Source organism: Leptonychotes weddellii, chromosome 14 (assembly GCF_054177405.1).
Source record: "Leptonychotes weddellii isolate Sample4059 chromosome 14, ASM5417740v2, whole genome shotgun sequence".
Classification (NCBI taxonomy): Eukaryota; Metazoa; Chordata; class Mammalia; order Carnivora; family Phocidae; genus Leptonychotes; species Leptonychotes weddellii.
Genome location: NC_138382.1, coordinates 19,715,271 through 19,724,638, shown reverse-complemented (window position 1 = coordinate 19,724,638; position 9,368 = coordinate 19,715,271). Strand labels below are relative to the sequence as shown.

At 40.7% G+C, this 9,368-nt stretch overlaps 1 long non-coding RNA gene across 1 annotated transcript; it reads right to left on the bottom strand.

Annotated features, from left to right (window-relative positions):
- Window positions 1-9,151: 9,151 nt before the first annotated feature.
- On the bottom strand, window positions 9,152-9,361 carry LOC145716926 (uncharacterized). Its single transcript, XR_014139866.1, has 2 exons — window positions 9,297-9,361; window positions 9,152-9,253 (listed from the first exon to the last, which is right to left on the bottom strand). It is a non-coding gene; the product is annotated as an uncharacterized LOC145716926 (long non-coding RNA).
- Between the last annotated feature and the right edge of the window lie 7 nt (window positions 9,362-9,368).

The window sequence follows — 9,368 nt, the reverse complement described above, 5'->3', positions numbered from 1 at the left end:
GTAAGGAAATTTAATAATTTTTCTTCTACCTTTGTTTCCCACATCATTCCTCACAGATTTTTTCATTTGTTCAATCTAATTTTTAAGTGAGCTTTTCTGGAATGACTACTTTGGGACAAGATGCCACAATATATGGACGAATGAAACAAGATTCTTGTCAAGAAGATTAAAATGTAGTTAAAGTTATATTATAAATCCCCCAATGTAGCTGTAGCTATGTACATATGCAATCAAACTTTGAAGAAAATATGTATGTCTGCTCCGAAATAACCACTTTAAAAATGCCCACACCATGACAACAATGTTCCTACTTGGAAGTTTCAGGCTGGCTGTTTTTCTATTTTACATTAGCTCCTCACCCCTCATTTACTCCTGGGTTCATTTTAATTTACCTGTCATGCTCCCTTATACAGTGAGAGCCCCTTGGAAGATAAGCGGTAAGAGGTTACCAGAACCCTATCCATCTTGTGACCAGAAACAGAAATCCAATAACAGAGGAGCCAAATTCAACTGTCTCTGCTCTCTCTACCCCATCCAGCCTTCTCCATCTCTGTGATGGACACCACCATTCATCCAACTGTGCATGCCAGGAACATACCACTTTATCTCTGGTGTGTTTCTCCTTCTGCCACTCCCACCAGTCCTTCGTGGATTTTACTTCCTAAATATCCTCAACAATACCACTCATTATTCTCTTTCTTCACTTCTCAGTCTAAGCTATCATTCTTGGAAAAAAGTCTCCTAAGGAAACTCCCCAAATTCATTTTCTAACCCTTTCTCATCAATGTAAATAGTCTTTAAAAATAATTATAAAACTAATACATGGTCAAAAGAAGCACTTCAAAATTCCAAACGTGCAGAGATCCCAAATCTCGGCCCCACATCCCACCAACCAGAAATAACCACTGCTTACCATTTCTCATAGACTGTTCTAGAAAATCTGTTTGCATACAAGCATTTTTAATGTTGGTTGAGGACTCAGGTATCCTAAAAAAGGAAGCAACAAGCAATGAAAAAGTAATTCTAATCTTATTTTCATCTTTAGATGAATAGGGAAGACTATCAAATCTTAGACAACCATACAGTACTGTTTAAAAAATCCCTGCCTCTCCGCTCTCATTGTCTTACATCCCCACAGGTGTCCAGAGCCTCACCCTCTTAAGACTTTCAACTCTGAATTTTCTTGCCCCATTCATTCTTTAAATCTGTTACAACATCCTAAGATGGCATCTCTGAGACCCCAGAGCAGGTAAGGTCCACCACTATGCATTCTGGGCTCCTATGCATTCATTCACACATTCTGACCTCCTCTTTCACGGTACATTGTTGTCAAGTAACTAATTCTGTAATTAGTTAGCTGGTTGATATCTGCTGCTCTTGAGATTCCACAAGAGCAGGGATTGTATCTCTCTTACTCACCTCTGCTTCACCAGTACTTAGCACAGCACCAAGAAGGTAGGATGTCTCAAAATGTGTTAGATGAGTGAATGAATGAATGGTCAAGATAATCACTGACCAATGGTAAGTAAATTTTAACCAGTACACACCAAAATTATAATATTGTTTCTATAAGAAAGGTGAAGTCTAGGTTTTCAAAAACTGACTTACGTGTTCACTTTTAAAAAGTTGTTTGCAAGCTGCCTATATTTCATTTTAATGTCAAAGAATAGAAGTCAGGTAAGTGAAACAGGTTTGTTTTTTTTTAATTCTTGCTCTTTGTACAATGAAATCAAAACCATGAGGAAATGACCTCAAAGATGACAGAGTTCTTTGGTGAGAGAGTCAGGACTGGAAGGTATGGCTCTAGGGGCAGAGGGATTAGGAGAGAATCAGTGAGGGGCGGGGTGGCGGGAGGGGTGGGGGGGTAAATCCTATTATTTTAGCAGAAAACATCCAACCAATACCCAATTTCTTTCTAGAGCCAATCACACTAAACCTCATATCTTAATGCATATTTATATAGAAGACACAAAGGTAGATGGTAAATAAGGCAGTTAAACATATACGGTCCAACTTCTCTGGACATAATGCTTTAGGAATACAAGATTAGGAACATATACAATCATGTTCAAATATATCAATGTTGCTGCAAACACTAAATTAACATTTACTTACATGCTGTTTCATTTTCCTATTGCTGCATATCAAAAAACCCACAAGTTGGTGGCTTAAAAAAACAATCATTGTAATAGCTGACGATTTTGTGGAGTAACTGGGGCTCAGCTGGAAGATTCTTCAGCAGGTCTTGCATGGGTCTTTCATGAAGTGCCAGTCAAATGGTAACTATAGCTGGAACAGCCAAAATGGCTTCACTCATATGTCTAGGGCCTTGGCTGGGACAACTTTAGATTCCCAGAGCAAGTGTTCCAAAAGGATAAACGTCAATGTAAAAGTGTTTATCAAGCTTGCGTGACACTTGCTAATTTCAGATTAGCCAACCCCAAAGTCTGTGTGAGAGAGGACTATACAAGGTCGTAAGTGCCAGGGGACATGGTTCATTTTAGGGGCCACTAAATTAACAATTAAACACAAGGTGGTATTTACAGCAAAGAAAGGACTACACCAATTGTGCCAAAGGTCACTCAGAGAAAAGTCAAGTTCACCTGACTTCTGGGAGACGACCCCCCTCTCCTCATTTCCCTTTTACCTCACTGGCCATTCCTTCTTTGATTCTGCTGGTTCTTCCTCATCTATTTGACCTTAAAATTCTTCAGTGCCCCAACCTAGTCTTACACAACGTCTCTACTTAATCCATTCATTCTGTAGATGATCTCATTCAGTTTCATAACTTTACACATCAATACTCAAATACCTCCAAATGTGTATTTCTACCACTGACCTCTTGCCATTCTAAACTCCAGAATTCTGTATCTGAATGCCTTCTAAATATCTCCACTTGAGGGGTCAACAGCCATCTCAGTCAGTTAAGAACGAACTTTTTGTTTTACTTATCTCAATAAGTTCATCTAGTAGCTCAAACAAAACATTCTGCAGGTAACCTTGATTCCTCTCTTTCTGTAACAACCCATATCCAAAATATTAGCAAATGCTATTGGCTTTACCTTTAAAATGTGTCCCAAATATGGAACTCTTCCTTCATGACCTGGCCAAGCCTCCCTCATCCTTCACCTAGATTGTTTTAACAGCCTCCTAATTGGTCTGCTTTTTCATTCCTGCTCCTCTGCATTCTGATCTCCTCATAGGAGCTGGAGGGATACTTTAAAAATGAATTTGATCATAGCATTGCTGTGATCAAACATTCCAATGGCTTCTCACTTTCCTTCAAGTGGGGGAAAAAACTCCGAAAACTTCACTTTACCCTTCAAGGCCTAATATGAGCTTTATACCTTCTATCTCGTAGGCCCATTCCCTACCACTTTCTTTTGGACATTCCATTACAGTTCACACCAGGTTCTTTGCTATTGGTCAAACATATCAAAGCCAATTCCCACCTTAGGGCCTTTGCAAAATAATCCTTTTTACCCAGAACCTTCCTTCTCCAGAAATGTGCTTGGCTCATTCTCTCTCCTCATTCAAGTCTCTGCTTAAATTTCACTTCATTAAAAAGACTTTTTCTATCCATCTTATCCAAAATAACAGCCACATTTGGCAATATCATATAGGTACTAGAACAAGTCTAATCATACCCTCCAGGATATCCACTGATATTCATTCCCTCATCCTGACTTATTTTGCACATCATAAAACATGTCAATTCATGACACTATATTACATATTAATTTGTATATTTATTCATTGTATCTATCTCTATCATTCACTCCCCAGAATATAAACTCCTTGAAGATAGGAGATTATTCTTTGTTTAGTTCATTACTATAATACCAATACCTAGAAGAATACCTTCTTGATAAATATTTTTAATGAAGGTAATAATGAATGCACAATTAAGATATTTCTTTATCCATTGTTGAAAAATATAGAATCCCAAGAAGATCAAAGCAGTAGACTTATCCTAACACTCAACCTAAGTTAAAACAAAGAATACATTATATTGCTTGAGTAATTTGGGCAAAGTATGCTTTAATTTACTAGGAACTTAAGAAATACAAAAAGCAATATAAGGCAGAGAAAGAAAATTGGACTGAGATTTAGGAAACGGGTGAACATCCTGACTGGGATTCAAACATGTTTTTATTACTCTGATGTAAATATGGAGAACCTCAGGAAAATCTCCTTTTACATAAAAGCCCAATATGTCCACATAATGATTTTCCTTCTCAAGAAAAACACACCGAATTAATAGATAATGACTATTGTTCTTAAGCAAAGTATGCCAAGATCTCTGCATCCCTTCCAAGAAAAAGGCTACATGTAATGCCTGCAAATCCTCCAACAAATAGCACCTTATTCCCTTAAAAATCTTACTTGATTGCTTTATAAGTTTCTATGAAAGACCGTGAAGAAATTTTTTTCCATCAGTGTTCCATATAAAGAAGGAGGAGAAAGAAAGGAGTATTCAAGGGAGAAGGAGGTAGGTGGGGAAGAGAAGTGGGAGAGAAGGAAGAGGAGGAGGGGAAGATGGAGGAAAAAAGAGGAGGAAGATAAAGAGGAGAGGAAGAGGAAGAAGATGAGGCAACTGATGACAGAAATACTTTTTTCTGAAACCACCCTAAACAGTTATTTGATGGCCCTGCAGGGGCTAGGAGGAAAGCCATGAATAGGACCTCTTGCTACCTGCCCCAGTGCTAACTAAGCTCACTCTAAACCAGCCCCAGGGCTCTGAGATAGTTTGAGTGAAGGATTCCAAACTCAGGTAGAGAGCAGAATGGGTATTAACAGGCTCTATCTCATGCTGTGTTACAGCTTATGAACCGTTGCTATCAAATAATCAAAGCATGGCCTTGTTCAGAGAGAGGAGAGAGACTCATATGTGACAGAATAAAGTAAGTCATTATATTAGGCAAGTAGCAATACTTCATAAAATGTAGTTTTGTCATCTGTTAGAAAGAAGAATTGTGGCTGTCCTGTATGTAACACCTCTATAAGGGTGTTCTCTACAATGCCTTCTAGCTCTAAAATTATTTTTTCTAATTATTTAAACTATATTTTTCTTATTGCTAATCTAGTTAGCTAGAACATTATTTCTTGAATTGTAATTTGTAGAAAGTTGTGTTCAGCAAGGTTTTAATAGGTTTTATTCACAAAAAGCATTCCATGGTAAAAATGAGTTTGGGAAACATTGGGATAGTCATGGCTATACATGCTTATTTCTGGTAGGATTTCTCCTCCCTACTGATATGCTAATGTACCTTATAAATATCCCAAAGAAGAACAGTCCACAGCACATAGCACTTCTAAATTTTATCAGGCATATTTATCTAGAAACTCTGTCATTTTAGTTAAAGATGATGGATATACAATAAATGTTTATGTTCTCTCCATCCTGAAAGGTCATGTAAAGGGCGCCTGGGTGGCTCAGTTGTTAAGCGTCTGCCTTCGGCTCAGGTCATGATCCCAGTGTTCTGGGATCGAGTCCCACATCCGGCTCCCTGCTCGGCGGGAAGCCTGCTTCTCCCTCTCCCACTCTTCCTGCTTGTGTTCCCTCTCTTGCTGTCTCTCTCTCTGTTAACAAATAAATGAAATCTTTAAAAAAAAGAAAGGTCATGTAAATTATTATAAAAGAAAAAAAAGTAAGGTTAAACCCTCAATGTGAAGAAAATAGAAAAGCCATAGTTAACAAGAATTCATAACAAATTGGTGGAGCATAATCAAAGCAGCTGCAGGAATAAAGGAAGAGGACAGGAGAAGCCACAAGCTAAACAATGTATGAAGAACAATCCAGTGAATTCTGTCCATGATCTAAGAGAACCACAAAGAGGCTCTGGTCTCAGAAATACAAATACTGGGCGCCTGGGTGGCTCAGTTGGTTAAGCGACTGCCTTCGGCTCAGGTCATGATCCTGGAGTCCCAGGATCGAGTCCCGCATCGGGCTCCCTGCTCGGCGGGGAGTCTGCTTCTCCCTCTCCCACTCCCTGTTTGTGTTCCCTCTCTCGCTGTGTCTTTCTCTGTCAAATAAATACATAAAATCTTTAAAAAGAAAAAAAAAAAGAAATACAAATACTATGTTGTGGGAGAGGAATGAGCAGCTTAGAAGTGAGATATAGAGATGAGAACAGAAGATTAACTGGAAGTTTCTATATGAGGGGCACGTGGATGATTTAGTCAGTTCAGTGTCCAACTCTTGATTTTGCTCAGGTCATGATCTCAGGGACATGAGATCAAGCCCCGCGTCAGACTCTGTGCTGAACGTGGAGCCTGCTTAGGATTCTCTTTCTCCCTCTCCCTCTGCACCTCCCACATGCTGTTTCTCTCTCTGTTTCTAAAAGAAAAGAAAAAAAAGTTGCTATATGAAATAATCAACAGGCCCATCCCTCTCATTCCCACATACAACATAGATTGGAGTTCATGATACTGTGATTTATAATGAGAAATACATATTTGATCTTTATGTCTGTTTTAGGCACTCTTGGAATTTCCTAGGGGACTAGAGCAGCCTTATGCTATTTTTAACAAGCCCCTTTCAGCCACACCTAAGTATATATTAATAAGGTAACTTTTGGAAAGCCCCTGGGTAACCTAAGAATGGAAGCTGGTTGCTAGAGGAACTAGCCATAATTAGAGTTGAAACTTCCCTAACCTCCTTGCAACCTCTCCTCCCCCAACCTCCAGGGAGAGGAGGAGACTAGAGTTTAAATCAAGCACCAGTAGGCAATGATTTAATCAATTATGCCTACATAATGAAGTCTCCATGAAAATCCGTAAACTATGGGGCTTGGAGAGCTTCCAGGTTGATGAACAAGGACTCATCCATGTGCTGGGAGAGTAACACATCTCAAGCTCCACTGGGACAGAAAGATGATCCTGTGCTTTAGGACCCTTTTAGACCGCATCCCAGGTAACTCTTTGTCTAGCTATTCTTTTGGATCCTTCAATACCTTTTATAATAACCCAGTAAGTAAACTGTTTTCCTGAGTTCTGTGAGCTGCTCTAGCAAATTAATTGAACCTGAGGAGGGAGTCATAGGAACCTGTGATTTATAGTTAGTATAGCTGGTGGATCAGATGCACAGGTAACAACCTGGACTTGTGATTTTCATTTGAAGTGGGGTGGAGGGGAGTCTTGTGGAACTGAACACTTAACCTCTGGGATCTGATGCTATCTCCAAGTAGATAGTGTCAGAATTGAGTTAGATTACAGAACACTTAGCTGATGTGGCAGAATTACTTGGTGTGTGGAAAACCCAAACATCTGGTATCAGAAGCAAAGTAGTGTTGTAGTAGGGTACTGAGAGTAGAGGAGATACACAGGAGTGTGTTTTTTTTCGAAATAGTATTCACCATCAAAAGTTGCTCCTTCCTGAGCAGGGAGATTGATGAGGGGCTCAATCTCAGGACCCTGGGAACATGACCTGAGCAAAAGGCAGATGCTTAACCAACTGAGCCACCCAGGCACACCAAAGAACGAACTCTTAAAAATAAAGAATATGATTGCCAAAATTATTAATAGAGTAGAAACATCACTCAGAATGTAGGTCCAAAAAACTGAAAATCTAAACACATTAGAGTTTATAGTCCAAGAGTCTAAAGTTCAAATGGTAGGAGGCACAGCATGAGAGTACAGAGAAAATGAAAGTGGGAAAATCAAGGAAGAACTCAATTGAGATGTTTTTCTAGAACTTAAGGACTCAAGGCCTCACAACAGTGGCCAGCACAACCAAAGTTGTCCACCTGGACATGTCACTATGACATGCCCAAACTTAAGAATAAAGAGAAGAATACATGCGAGCAAGATGGCAGAGGAGTAGGAGACCTGGATTTCGTCTCCTCTCAGGAATTCACCTGGATAGGGGTCAAACAATTCTGAACACCTACAAACTCAACAGGAGATCGAAGAAAAGAATAGCAACAACTCTCTCATCAGAAAAGCGACCACTTTCTGGAAGGTAGGACGTGCGGAGAAGTGAATCCGAGGCGATATTTGGGAGGATAGACAGTGGGGGAGGGGACTCCATCGGCCGCTTCTGGCAGGCGATAGAACCACGGAGCACAAAATCGGAACTTTTAAAAGTCTGCTCCGCTGAGGGACGTCACTCTGGTGGCTAAGTGGGGGGTGGAACCCGCCGGGACAGTGTGGTCTCAGGACCCTCGGGGTCACAGAAAAACCGGGGGTGCCTGAGTGTGGCAGAGCTCCCAGGAAACGGAGCAGGGAAGCCGGCTGCAGAGGCGGAGCCCAGGTGCAGGCTCTCAGCTCGGGGTGGCCATAAACCGTGATCGGCAGCACAGTCGGGCCACTGCTCCTCCAGCAGGGACCCAACAAGTGGCAGATCTGGGGAGACTCACCTTCCTCCCCCGGGAGGAGCCGCGTGGGAGTGCACCGCAGGGATCTGCTGGGTTTGGAGACTCCACCCGGGATCGGGTGACAGAGATAGAAACGCGCGGTCACAGGCCAGGTGAGCACGGAGTGCGGCCGGAGCCTGGGGAGACGGGAGTGACTGACTGCTTTTCTCTGGGGCGCACTGAGGAGCGGGGCCCGGAGTTCTCGGCTCCTCTGGGGCGGAGATTCGGAGGCCGCCATTTTCACTCTCCGCCTCCAAAGCTGTACGGAAAGCTCGCAGGGAACAAAAACCCTGGAGAGCAACCCGAGCAGATTACTTGGCCCGGACCGGCAAGGGTGGGGCAATTCCGCCTCCGGCAAAGAAATTTGGGAACCACGGCAACAGGCCCCTCCCCCAGAAGATCAGTGAGAACAGCCAGCCAAGACCAAGTTTACCGATCAACGAGAACGGCAGAACTCCAGCGCTAGGGGAATACTGCACATAGAATTCATGGCTTCTTTACCATGATTCTTTAGTCTTTCAAAGTTAATTTTTTTTTAACTGTCTTTCTTTTTTTTTTTTTAATTTTTCTTTTTCCCTTTTTCAGCCAACATCTTATCAATACCTTCTTTAAAAAACGTTTTTATTTTTCATTTTTAGAGTCATATTCTATCCCTTCATAGTACTTACCCTTATTTTTGGCATAAATATATACGTTGTTCTCTCTTTAAAATTTTGAGATAGTTTCTTCTAATAGATCAAAATATACCCTAAATCTCTAGTGTATGGTTTTTTCTACTCCCCTGCCTGATCACATTCTCTCCCTATTTTTTTTTTTTTTAAATCCTCTTCTTTCTTTTTTCAAACAACTTCTTATCAATTCCTTTTATAAAATTTTTTATAATTTCCATCTTTACACTCATATTCCATCCCTTCATCATATCAACCCTTATTTTTGTACATATATAAGTTTTTCTTTCTTTAAAATTTTGGGAGACACTTTCTTCTAACAGACCAAAATACACCCCAAATC